The 14,001-nt window shown below is 35.1% G+C and overlaps 1 long non-coding RNA gene across 1 annotated transcript; it reads left to right on the plus strand.

The window, feature by feature from the left end:
• The first annotated feature begins 9,014 nt into the window (after window positions 1-9,014).
• LOC132112100 (uncharacterized) lies at window positions 9,015-10,359 on the plus strand. Its single transcript, XR_009424889.1, has 4 exons — window positions 9,015-9,136; window positions 9,283-9,367; window positions 9,935-10,062; window positions 10,183-10,359. It is a non-coding gene; the product is annotated as an uncharacterized LOC132112100 (long non-coding RNA).
• Window positions 10,360-14,001: the final 3,642 nt, after the last annotated feature.

Genomic DNA, 14,001 nt, shown 5'->3' on the forward strand with positions numbered 1-14,001 from the left:
GTCCTTTCAGAAAACCTGCTTGGATATCGAATGCAGATTTACTCCCAAATGCAGATTCACTTCCTACAACATCTTTCTTTTAAAAATATATATAGCTGGGTTCTTGTTTATTCTTTTTCTTATGAACAAGTAATGGTCCTTAAGCTGCTGTTCTGAGAGCGATTCTTTCGCCCTCACTCACAGAATGCTAAAAGGCTCTGTGACTGTGAATTCACATAAATCTGTGATGGCTTTTTATTTTTTTCTGCCTTTTTTCCCCCTTTCTGTCTTTGTGTGTGTGGATCAAAATATATGACAAGGAGATTGTTAGTGAAGCAAGTGTTGGTATGCTTGTGGTGGACTGTGTGCATATGTCCAGCAAATTAAAAAAGCACAACACTAAATGATTTCTCCTCCCTTCAGGTCCTCTCTGATGCCCCTCTTCTTGCTCTCTTTCATGCATGGAGCTGAAGGATATGCAGCACTCTTTACCATATTAAAGACTAGCTCTGACCCTCTCTGCATCTCAGACAAGATTCACAAGTAGACAAAAGGATTGAATAATCTTAACCTACTCTTTTGACGGTCCTATAAAATGTTTTTTTTTTTTCAGATTTGTGTAGTATTCCACATGGGACATACTACACAAGTCTGTGGACGTATTTGCGTATTTGCCATTGTTTCTTTTATTTTATGTTTTGTATTTTAGGACCATGTAACTTAATTCAAAACTGACAAAAGCACCATAAAATGTTTTCCTGACAGAATGTCAGTATGTGCTATGGAAAACTGAATGTCTCTTTTTGAGTGAGTCATTGAAGCATTAATTAAAACAAATTGTTCAAACAATGACTTATTTAGGTACAAAATAAATGACTGGTGGAATTCAGAATGGCATACAGCTTATATTTTAACATATCTCTTTATGGCAAGATTAGTAGAGTAGTATGCTAGTACTGTATGTGGTTCTGAATTATCTCACTGTCATTATGAGTGAGTCATTGAAATATTCACTCAACTCATTCATGTAAGCTCAATGCTCATACAATAAGACACAATGGTTGAAAATGCTTTGGTTTCTTTAGATCAGATTTCACTGGCAGAGCAAAGTGTCAATATTGTGTTGACCAGTGGCGGCTCCTGCCAATTCTTTCAGCGGGGGCAGATGTTTGCTTAAATAATGAGGATAGGTCACCCATTCAATTGATAAATTAACGGCTAGTTAAAGATGTAAAGGGAACTAAACTACTATAGTATTAATTAAAAATAAACTGACATTAGGAATCAATCTCTTGCTCTCCTTATGTTTCTATATGCATGTTAACACAATTCAGCAGCAAATAAAGAGTGATGCCAGTATGTGGTTTTTCCAAAAAAAACTTTTTACTTCGATTTTTAGTTTAATAAGAAATAATTGAAGTCACATAAATCACTGTTTACGCAACTCACTTATATTACACTGCTCATTTATATAACATTACTTACTTACATTACACTGCTTACCTAAATTACTCACTTATATTACACTGCTCCCTACTACCCATATGCATCTTTGCTCTTTCGTGTTTTTTCACCTTCTCCGAGAGATTTCGGCGACACCTGTACGATGTGCGATATCCGTCATGCTCTCGCGATGGAACAAAATGAAGCAGTAAATTAGCAGAATGAAGCGTCAGCTACTTCACTGCCTCTTAGCCTTTTTCTCAGCTCATACCACGTCCTCGAAAATCCTTGTTTATACGACTTCCCACCCTTTGTAGATACTTGTTTGATGTTTAAATTTGGTCTTGGTTGTCCTAATTCTTTAATCCTTATTGCTACGATGAATGAATGGTATTTCTTTCTATGACACAATAGAATTAATCTGCGCTGAGGTAACGTTCACTGTGATGTCGATCAAGTTCAGTTTTTTTCACATTTGATAAAGATATTAAAGTAGTTTTTCATTTTTTTCTTGTTGTTAAAACTCAAATGGTTTTTTACTGTATATTATTGGATGTCACTGTTCCCACCAGTTGTTGCACAAGTTAAGGTTATGTACGATGACGAAAGCACATTAGGGCTAGCCCTCCCGGAACTCATTGAGATTGCATTGCAGTGCCTGCAGTTCAAAATTGAACTTTGAATGGAAGTCTATGAGAGCACTCGGGGCGATTCTCAGTTTGACAGAAATCGCCCAAAAAGGGGCGGTACTACACATAACATGAATCGACGCTGATTGGACTATTTAGAGGCAGCACAAACAGTCTAGAATAGTGAAAGCTAGCGTAACACTGTGGTTGAATGTGAAAGGAAAAAATCCCTCCCTTTCCTTTGGTGGTGTGTCGCCCAATCGCCCTAATGGAGAAACTGCCACTGGTGTCGACAATGTTCATTTCAAGTTATTTCAATTTATTTACCTACTGTTACTACTTTCACTATTGGATGGCAGAAACAAAATACTAGCATACATAACTTATTTTACTATGCACTATATATGGCATGAAAATGCAGTTTTACTATTATTATGAGTAAGTCATTGAACTATTCACTCAGTTGATTTAAGCACAATGATTCTTTCATAGGCTAAACACCACTACTACTAGTTGAAGTCCGCAGAGAGCTATACATGAAATGGTTGTAGTACAGTCAATAAACCTTCCTTGTTTTCCATTCACAAAACACTGGCACACAGCTGGCAACACAATATACTGCTTGAACAAGCAGACATACACGGAACTCATCCTCATCCTTAACATTAACCACAGTTACGGTGACAACCAAAAATAAAACTAAGCATAAGATAAGCTCTCAATCACCAAACGACTTCAATCACCAAGCAACAGTAAACACAGCAACAGTATAAGCAGTAAACAGCGAAACAAAAAAGAAATATTGGTAATCTGCATAATTTATTCATATTGTGTGGCATGGCTGGTATATGGAGTATAGGATTATTATCCACTCAATTCAAACCTTCCTTAAAAGTGCTCAAGCTCAAAATTTCACAGAATAAGTCACATAAATGATTACTTTGCGGCTATTTTAGATACTTTCTGTATTTAAAGCAGGTTTGAATGCCACCACTTCTGTTTCCAAAGGCTTGTCACATTTTTTCCAGAATAGTCTGGGCAATGAATTCAAGAAGTGCCAACATAAAGACCAGAGAAAAAAAAAAAGAAAAAAAAAAGAGCAAGAGAAAAAATGTGGGCAATTAATCTCTAAATTAACCAAACTCTCTCTGTGCAGTATGTAGATTTTACTTATATTTGCATGGTTTTTATTTTAATTAAAGTGTGCTGTTAAGTGATTTTTTTTTAATGCAGTTGTAATGCTTATGGTTTGTAGTGGTTATATGGTTTTAATATTATCCATCTTTCGTATGAGACATTAACCCGAGGTCCTGACTCTATGTGGTCATTAAAAATCACAGGATGTCTTTCGAAAAAGAGTAGGGGTGTAACACGGCATAATGGCCAAATTCAGCCATTGGCCTCCGACCATCATGGCCTCCTAGCCATCCCCATACACTAGCTCTCCTCTCGACCATGATGGTGTGTGGTATGTGTTCTGACACAATATGGCTGCCGTCGCATCATCCAGATGGATGCTACACACTGTTGGTGGTTGAGGAGATTACACACTTCTATAAAGCACTTTGAGTGCTCAGAAAAGTGCTATATAAATGTAAGGAATTATTATTATTATTATAAGGTCAATTTTTATGATCTTGCCTGGCTTGCTATAGCAATGACTATATTATTATATTTATAATATAAAGATAATAAAACATTATTTTATTGTTTTTTAAGAAAGAATCTAATCATAAGATAAAATATGTGAAAAAACTTTTGTTATGAGACAGCCCTGTCTGGAATGACGGGCTTTACTATTGTGTGGTGCTTTTTGTGTGCACAGATTGACTTACTCATAATGACACACAACACCCTTTACTGTACATGGTTCTCTCCAAATATTTTCACTGTGCTACTTACCATTCCACCAAAACTAATCTCCAGGCTAAAGTGATATTTCACATCAGGGATCATTATACGTGTGAGAGGAGAAACAGCAGCAGAAAAAAGTATGCCCTCTTAAATGATCTAATTGCCTTTCTCTTTTCTCATGGATGCGCTCATCACTCCTGATATTGGCTCTGCCATCATTGTGTGATAAGTTCTGGTTTCACTCAGCCACTCTGCTGGAATGCAGTAATTTTCTCTCGTCGGCCTGTATTCTGTGTACAGAGAGCTGTTTTGCAATGCTGATTTGAAGAGGCCACTCAGCAGCATCCATCTTCCAAAAAGAGTCCAATAGAGTCAGTAGATACAGTATAATGCTGTTGGTTTTTGTATCAAGGTATACTGTATGTATTAAACGGAATGAATACAGATCATACAGTTCATGCATCAAATTTAACTCCCTCAAAGAACTGTCATTATCACTTAACACAAATAATAATCAATCTTTGAGCATTCAAATCCCTTCTCTCTCACTCTCTAACACATGCAGAAGCAAAGACAAACACACACATTTAAATGTGGAAGTGTCAGGCTTGTTAGTGATGAAAGGGAAGATAAAAACATCCACACACACAAACAACTCATCTGGGGGGTATTCCAGAAAGCAGGGTTAACTTACCGTGAACTAAAACCTGAACTCACGGTTGATTAACCCCAAACCTTGCTTACTCGAGGTATGTGGTTCCAAAAACTCGTCCGGGAGTAAGTTAATTCAACTCAGAGTATGTTCCTGGTTAAGACTCAAGACATTCTCAACAGAGCGACGATTTGACGAGTCACTATAGAAACGGACGCTAAGAAAAAGCGCGCCATGCTGTTTCTTTCTTCTTCTTTTGTTAATTAGTTGTTTACATGCTTAGAGCATATCGCCACCTAATTGATGGCTGTGCAATCATTTTTATTTTTTTCCATTTAATCTTTAATACTTGAGAATGTGAATTATATTGCTTGTTTTATGCTAATTATACATTAAGTCATATCAGATATGTATTTTGATTTAGAATTTATACATTATAGAAAAATGCCACTCCATGCAGTGAGATATAACATATAATAAATAAAATATATAAATATATATAAGTTAAACATTACCTTGTCATAGTGTTTTATAATTTATACATACCTCTTAATACATAATTTACAGATAACTCTTATATATGCCAATAGAATAAATAATCATATTAGAATAATATATTACCTTATTTATTACTTATATTAGCGCTTCCTAATTAACATATATATATATATATATATATATATAATAGGCTATATTACATATTCTAATATTATATAATGTTGTGCGGTATCTGTCACGCCCACTGAAGGCTCGCTGAAGTGAACTAATCCTGGAACATAACCTTCTCTGGAGCAGGTTATGTTCAGAGAGTGAGTTGCTATGACAACTAACATAACCTGAAAGTTACCTCCGTTTTTGGATCCGAAAGTTCAGGTTATCCATTTACTTACTCTTAAACATACCCGGGTATGTCACATAACCTGCTTTCTGGAATACCCCCCTGATGTTGTGCCATAGCTGGATGGATATAAGGATCAAGGCTGTTAGAAAAGAGGCTGCAGATACTGTCCAGTGCTGGAGTCACCTAAAAAAAGGATTGAGAGTGAAGTAATATATTACCACCATTGTTTTTAAAAGAGCAGATGCAACCTGGTCTCACAGAATTCCGTGAAATGTCCACGGGCCCTTAACTCAAAATCCGTGAAATCATCACGGAATTGCCCCAAATTCCGTGACGTGGCCACGGATATATCTCCAACGCAAGTCAATGACACTGACCTTCCGTGGTCCACACACGGATACCCGTTTCAATGACGGAGTACAGAACTCGCTCAACGGACGTGCTTTCTCATTTGGAAACGCAACATTTGAAGTATTTGTTTCTTTTCCAATGCCATAATGACGTTAACCAGACAGTTATTGTAGTTATTGCATTGTCCTGCCATCATAAAAATTCACTTTGATTCTGTTAGCCTAACTAAAATCTGTGATACGAGCACGGAGTCTGTGCTGAGATCACGGATAACTCTAACGCAAGTCAATGACACTCATCTTCCGTGGCCCACAAACGGATGCAGTCTCACGGCAGTTCGTGATTTGGGCACGTAATTTAATCTATTTATTCGTGGCATGGACACGTTTATTTCGTTATTTTCGTGATTGCAGCACGTTTTTTTTAAACTAATGCATTTCAATTGGAGGCATCTTTCGTGCATCAGCACGATACTTTCTGATTAATTAATTTTTTTCCCCCACAGGACAACAGAAGAAACTTACTGAAACTTTTTTTTTTTTTAAATCGGAGCTTAACTTACTGTAACAAAACTGAGCAACATACTGTATTGCTGGTGACAAAAACACACATTAAAACTTTTTTTGCTGTAAAATGCACAATGGTTCTTTTTTTACTTTTTTTATTGATTTTTATTTTTTTCATAGGCCTAGATTTTTTTTTAATTACAGATATCAATATCAAGTCCTTGACACATAACTGTAACACATTTTCACATTTAGAAACAATATAGTTTAAATAAAAAGAAAAAATAAATAAATAAATAAATAATCTAGCAGAGATCTTTTTTTTTTATTTTTTTTTTTTACTTTAGACTCTAAAGTTAAAAGTTTTTATTAAGGTTATTGTAAAGGCTGCTTAAAAATGCTGTTGCTGATGAGCCGCTGATCGCTGTCAGATTCTGCGATATGAATGTCCGCGTTGGATTGTGGCTAATGGGCTTAGAATGAGCCCCGCTCGGCCTGTGTTCTGGCTTACTGTAATATTTCACCGGTAATAAGACCGAAATAATATAATTAAAATAAAGAAATGAATGAATACAATGATAACATCTAAATAAATGTTGATAGATGTAGCCTTATAGTTTTAAAAATATCAATAAACAGCAAATCAACACAGCTTCGAAATAATAACCGAAAAAGACCTAAATAATAATAATACATAATTAATTTACAGCACCGCCACTTCCACCACGCGATCACGCGCTTTGCGTCAACCCATTCACTCCCAAAGCGTCAAAAACTGAAGGCTGGTCAAGCGCCTCTAGCGTCACTGACATGAGATGTTTATCGCTATGAAATCACGTTCAAGAAGTCTCATTCAGCACACATCGCGATACTTGCCATCAGTTTACAAGAGCCGCAGGTGGGGTGAGTAGTAGTAAATATGCTCTTTTAATGCCTGTTATAAAATGTATTCTGTCTTCTTTATTAATCAGATGAGCGCCTTATGTTTACTCTCTGTATTATATCGGTCATCCGAGGCTGTCTTTGAGTTTCATTGTGTTTAACTAAATGAACACAGCTGCTAACTGGGGTGATTAAACTCTGTCACGTGACGTGCCATAGACCTGGGATCCGTTTTATATTCATTTCAGGTTCAAAGATGGAAGTTGTATTTGTAGTAAAATCATGGTAACCATGACACCTACAATAGTAGGTCAAACCCAGTAAACAAGACATTTACCATGTTTTTTACCACAGTAACTGTAGTTTTACTATGGTTTCGTGATAGCACAATAATCACCAAAATAACTATAGTTGTACCACTGTAATGATAGTGTTTAAATGTGCTTTTATATGACATATTTCACAGTAATCACATTTACTGTACCATGCTTGTAATACCTTTCTAATGTAAATAAAAAATAAAAAAAAATTTTCCCATCTTGCAGTTCATTCATATTAGTTTATATCTTAAATATTTTGCTCACAGATCACTATTAACATTCTGTATATAATTCTGTTTTATTTTCTCTCCCCTTGTATTTATTTTTTAGCTGAAAAGATGTAAAGGAAGCAGTCAGCCCAGTCGTGTTTGTGGAGAGGTATTCCTTCAGAAATGGAGAAGACAGAAAGCTGCAGAGGCAGGTTGGTCTGTGACTGTGATAGTTTGTTCCTTTTATCAAACATTCCTGCTGTTATCATTTGCACAGCATTTGTTGTTTCTTAAACTGTTGTACGGTCCAAATACCCACACTTGCCATCTTTGCACATTTTCTTTATTTGGCCCAAGTGAGCATGAAGATCCCAAGTGTGTGTCGATCTTAACATGACAAAGTTCGTTTCAACTTTGCATTTTAAAATAAACTTCTAAATGTTTTTCCAATAGTCCCTATTAAAGATGACAATTTAATTTGTGGTGCTTCTAATTAAGTGATAAAAAGAAGTTACAAATGATGTACAAAATAAATATACTTTTCTGTGCACCAAGAAATTATTCTCAATATCTAATTATTATTATTAATATTTCACATACATTGGAAAGGTTTGCGTGACCTCCTGTGAGATCTCTGCAAAAAGTCTCACGATTAATTTCAAAACATGATGCATGATGGGATACACTAAGCGTTGTAAAGCGCTCCGGAGCAGTATTGGAGAGGTTTAGTTTGTGTTAAGGATGCTGTGCTTTGGCATTATTAAGACCGGGGACAGTCTTGTGCATGCACTGTCACATACACACACTCTCAAGGGACCTCAAGTGTGGGTATTTGGAAAGGGGAAAAGTCTTTAAAATGATCCCTAAATACAGTCGCACATCAAAGTCTTAATAATTCACTAATTCAATTTAACACTTGTATGATATTGTACAAGCCCCTGGACAATCTCATCTGACACTGTCACAATATTGGAAAATCACACAGTCAGAAAGTTTATATTGTTCATTGGCTTCTCATTAAATTACTTCAAATAAGCCCCATCAGTTCATGTTCCCACTATACGTGATCTCCACGAGTAGAAATGCTAGTTTAATGTGTCAAGTGATATATATTAAATCTTTGATTAATTTGTCAGAACCAGATCAATTACACTACTGATAACAGCCCTATTAGCATGTATTAATTTTTAAACCAACTCATATGAATATAGCTTGCTATTAATGACTTATACAGCAATTAATTATACAGCATCTTTGCAGAGGATGCTTTCATGGTCTAAAAAATAATGTATAAGTAATGAATAAGTTGCATGTAATGAAATAATATTTCTGTCTTACAGGATTGTTTGCAGATAATGCTGCTCTTCTTTTTCAGAAGTTTTTGGTGAGCCAACCCTCACACACCTTCCTAAAAACTAAAAGAGCTATTACTGAGTCTCAGTGAATCTTGCCATGATCAGCTCTTCCCAGGTACCTTTTTTTTTTTAAATATTTTTGAATTAACATTTACTCATCAAATGCTCTGGTCTGAATCTTACTTTAAATTAACTTAATTATATGTTTAATGAGCAATATTAATTACACACAGAGTAAGTAGAGATTATCTTGTTTCACAGAAGAGAAGGAAGACCAAGGAAATGATTTGCTCAGGATGAGGAATGAAGACGGCCATCTTGTGCTCAAACAAACAGAAGTCCACTGGTATGTGTGTGTTGAAGCAATGCTGTGTTATGTGTTACAGCACTTTATGATGATCTCTCACAGGACTGGTCATGTCAGCCGTGATTATTCTTTCCAATGTTTTTATTGTTATGTTATTTTATTTGATACAGCTATTATAATTATAGCATGTTAGCAAAGTGTGACTGAAACATTTTTAATCTTAAGTTTTTAAAAAACACTACCTGTTTTTCTTAAAAGCATACAAGTGCCATAAAAGTGGTTTAATTGATATAAACACCAATTGACATTATCTCATTGTATTGTAAACGTTGTGTTATAAATTGTGGATTGATATTTGATTGGTTTGAAGCAAGGCCTTACACTCCACAGACTAAAACACATTTGTGAGAGAAGTCAGGAACTTTGGAGAGAGATTCTAGAGGAAGAAAACACATTTACTGCAACATTAGATCGATTCTAGAGTCTCTGAGAACTACACATGCTAATGGAGTCTCATGAGCAAGACCTTTGCCTCTGTAATTTTTTCTTAATTCTTGCAGAATTAAATTGTTTATTGCAATACTTTAACAATTTCACTTTGCACAGATGATCTCATCAGCCAAATGAGGGGTTTTGATCAAGTGATGCTCTTGAAAGGAGTGAAAGAAGAGGATGTGGTAAATTGTCTTCAGAGAAAAGGCTTCTCAAAAGGTCTTAAAACAGCTTGAAGAATGGTAAGTGTACAGTACTACAAGGGTCATAGTTGCTCACCCTGCTAAAATCACACAGAACATAAGCTGAGCTCTCTGTCCATTAAACAACTTCATCTGGATTGTTTGTTACACTTTGACCAGGTCTGGGATCTTAGGACTGAGAGATCCTCTGGCTGAGAACATGCTACACCACATCGGTGCTGGATATCAACCACAAACTGTTTCCAGACACGAGAGAAGAAGATCACGATGGGGAGATGAAACCAGTTTAGATGTGATGATAAGGAATCATTATTTTCTGGAACAGTATCACATGTCTTATATGTACTGTATCGCATGATCTGAATCACAGTTGACTGGATGGGATTGTGTGACTTTTAAGGACATTTCATCACTCATCTGTGTGAACTGATTAATATATGAGGTTAATGTATTTTTGATGATAAATAATTATTTTCCTTGAATCTTATTTGTCTTGATGCTACTTTTATCATCTTTATATTCTATGCTTCAATAAAATGAAAATGGTGAATATTGTGTTCTGAAGATTCTTGGTAAATACATCATTTTACTAGGTAGGCTCATATGTGTTTATTTTAGACTTGGAAAAACTACATATTATTAATTATCGGGATTATTTTTTACTTAAGACATAAAAATATTTGATCAGATTAATGACATCTGGGACATCAATACACCAGAAAGTTATTATTGTTTATATTTAGTAACAAATGCCAATTGTTTTGTGAAAGAAAGGGAGTTACGAGATTAATTATTTTGCATTACAAGATGTTGCCATGGGCTTTATTGTTACAAACACTTGAGGGATAACTGAGAATGTAGCAGGAATGATCAATGTTTATCTTGAACTGCATTAAAACCAAGAGCATGCACATTACTGATGTCCAGTACCTGAGGAGCAAGATAAGGGGGTGAGGAGGACATTTTTTACACAGATTTTTTCTAATTAGTTTTTCCATGTTTCATCAGATGGCCTCACCATGTCCTGTCAAAAGCTTTACTAGCCATGATGTTAAGATTAGAAAAGTGTGGACTGTGAAAACTGTCAGATATAAATGTGACTCAGCTCAGTTTGTTGTCCATGATGAGGAGAATACATATATGTAGGATTTACTGCCCTTCTACCCCCAGGGGCCCAGTAGCACCTCCTGGAAGAGCCCAAAACTGTACATTTCAAATGGCTGTAAATCAGAGTCAAATTAACATATCAAAGAGAAAATCAGCAGGATTACTACTTATGCTATGCTGATAAAATAATTTTGGGCACAGTTTTCAGAAATAAATGGAAAGGTGGCATAAAGGCATTTTAAATATTGCTCACTCTAAAATACTAAATTTCATCATGCCTCTCAAATATGTCATAGATGTTTACACAGTGAACATATTTATATGTCCAGTTTACCATTAAATATATTATTTATTTCATTTCGTTAATAAAACGTTTTAAACTACATTACCCATAAGCCTCCGTCGTTCTATCTATGGAAAGGCAAAACTAGGCGCTGTTTTTTGTAGTTCATTGAAGTTATTCTTAGGGATAGGGTTAGGATCTCACTAAAAAGGTGATTTTTCTCAACATAGAAACACTTCATTGTTGACTTAATATATTTACTAATGTGATAATAGCAGCAAAACATACTTTTGTAACATGATGCGCTGTTTAATATGGGTTAAAAGATAGTCCAACCACAGACAGTCCTGCGGTGACAAGGAACATTCACAGCCAATGGCATCATAGCTGAGCAGCGTCATCACACTTCCTTAACCATTTATGGTCATTCATGAGCGCTGTTTTCCGTTTTTCGGCTAAAGGGATAGATTGGTTAACAATAAATTAAATTTGCCACCTATTAGATAGTGTTTTATTAACGTCTACACCTTCTTCCAACAATAATGCAAATACAGAAATTATTGTTATTCAGCTTGACAAAAATTAGGCAATATTGATGTGCACATGTGTATTTACAACTACACATGTGATGAGAACTGCACAGTCACAGTTGTATCTTATCTAACCAATAGATTCATTTCATTCAATTTAAAAGATACATTTTTTTCCTGACCAAAGACAAGTGCATTTACTAATAAAAAGTAAAGAGTGAAATTATTAAGTTATTAAATTATTCACATTTGTTTCTGTGATTTGCCTTGCTTTACCAATTGATCTCTAGGAATAAAAACTGAAAAAGCATAATGAACATACATAATTTTGTAAGAATTTTCCAGTATTTATTACAATATTATTATTATGTCAAACTCATTTAAAGACAAAGAGCGCATATTACTGCACTGTCACCAAGCTCGTTTTTGAAGAATAAAATTATGAAGAATAAAAAGGCAGTTATGTTGTAAACGTTAACAATTTTCAGTATGCAAATACTTTTATTAAAAAACAAAACAGTATAAATACGGTATATGTCTTTCAGAGAACACCAGAAAAAGATACATTCTCTTTAAAAATTCTATTGACCAAAAAGTGATACAACACAATGTAAATGTTTCAAAATCACAAAATAACATCATGAAGTCATGCATGTCAAGTGTGCAATATCATCTATAAAACTCTATCAGCACATCATCAAATAAACACTGATTGTCCGAACAATGGAAGAAAGATAAAGTGTTCAGGAAAACAAACACCTGCTACATAAAAATGCAGAAATATACCTTTAACAATAACATCATTCACTTCATGACTGGAACTAGGGGATGGCTGTGTATGAATATGTCCTTTACTAAAACTCCCGATGAGAACTGATGCTTTTTTTTATGATAAAAGCACCAGAAGTACAGTTTACTGTATGACGCTTGAAAAAGAGAACACAATGCTTTATCAATATGATAAATACTATTTTTAACTATTTTTATCATCACTGGTTCTGTATACAGTACAGTATATGGGTTGCTGGAAGGTCACAATGTATTCATTATAAGCTTAATTAAAACAAAGTTACATCTTCTGCAAAAATCAAACCACTGCAAAGTCTTAAGTCACTGATCCAGGAACCATTTCTGTCTGTGGGGGGGGGGGGGGGGGGGGGGATAAAGAGTTTTAGAGGTGAGTCCTTGTGCATGATGGAGAACTACAGTGTTATCTGCAAACAATCCTGGAAGACAGAAAGGAAGGAAATATTATTTCTTTACATGCAACATTACTGTGTTTTTTTTAGACCATGAAAGCATCCTCTGCAAAGATGCTGTATAATTAATTGTTAAATGCATCCATTTTATAAAAGCAAGTCATTAATAGCAATTTCTAATCATGGAGATCACGTATAGTGGGAACATGAACTGATGGGGCTTATTTGAAGTAATTTAATGAGAAGCCAATGAACAATATAAACTTTCTGACTGTGTGATTTTCCAATATTGTGACAGTGTCAGATAAGATTGTCCAGGGGCTTGTACAATATCATACAAGTGTTAAATTGAATTACTGAATTATTAAGACTTTGATGTGCGACTGTATTTAGGGATCATTTTAAAGACTTTTCCCCTTTCCAAATACCCACACTTGAGGTCCCTTGAGAGTGTGTGTACGTGACAGTGCATGCACAAGACTGTCCCCGGTCTTAATAATGCCAAAGCGCAGCATCCTTAACACAAACTAAACCTCTCCAATACTGCTCCGGAGCGCTTTACAACGCTTAGTGTATCCCATCATGCATCATGTTTTGGAATTAATCGTGAGACTTTTTGCAGAGATCTCACAGGAGGTCACGCAAACCTTTCCAATGTATGTGAAATATTAATAATAATAATTAGATATTGAGAATAATTTAGTAGTAAAACAAAGTGTTGCACGTTTTCTTGGTGCACAGAAAAGTATATTTATTTTGTACATCATTTGTAACTTTTTTTATCACTTAATTAGAAGCACCACAAATTAAATTGTCATCTTTAATAGGGACTATTGGAAAAACATTTAGAAGTTTATTT

This window comes from Carassius carassius, chromosome 31 (genome assembly GCF_963082965.1).
Source record: "Carassius carassius chromosome 31, fCarCar2.1, whole genome shotgun sequence".
Classification (NCBI taxonomy): domain Eukaryota; kingdom Metazoa; phylum Chordata; class Actinopteri; order Cypriniformes; family Cyprinidae; genus Carassius; species Carassius carassius.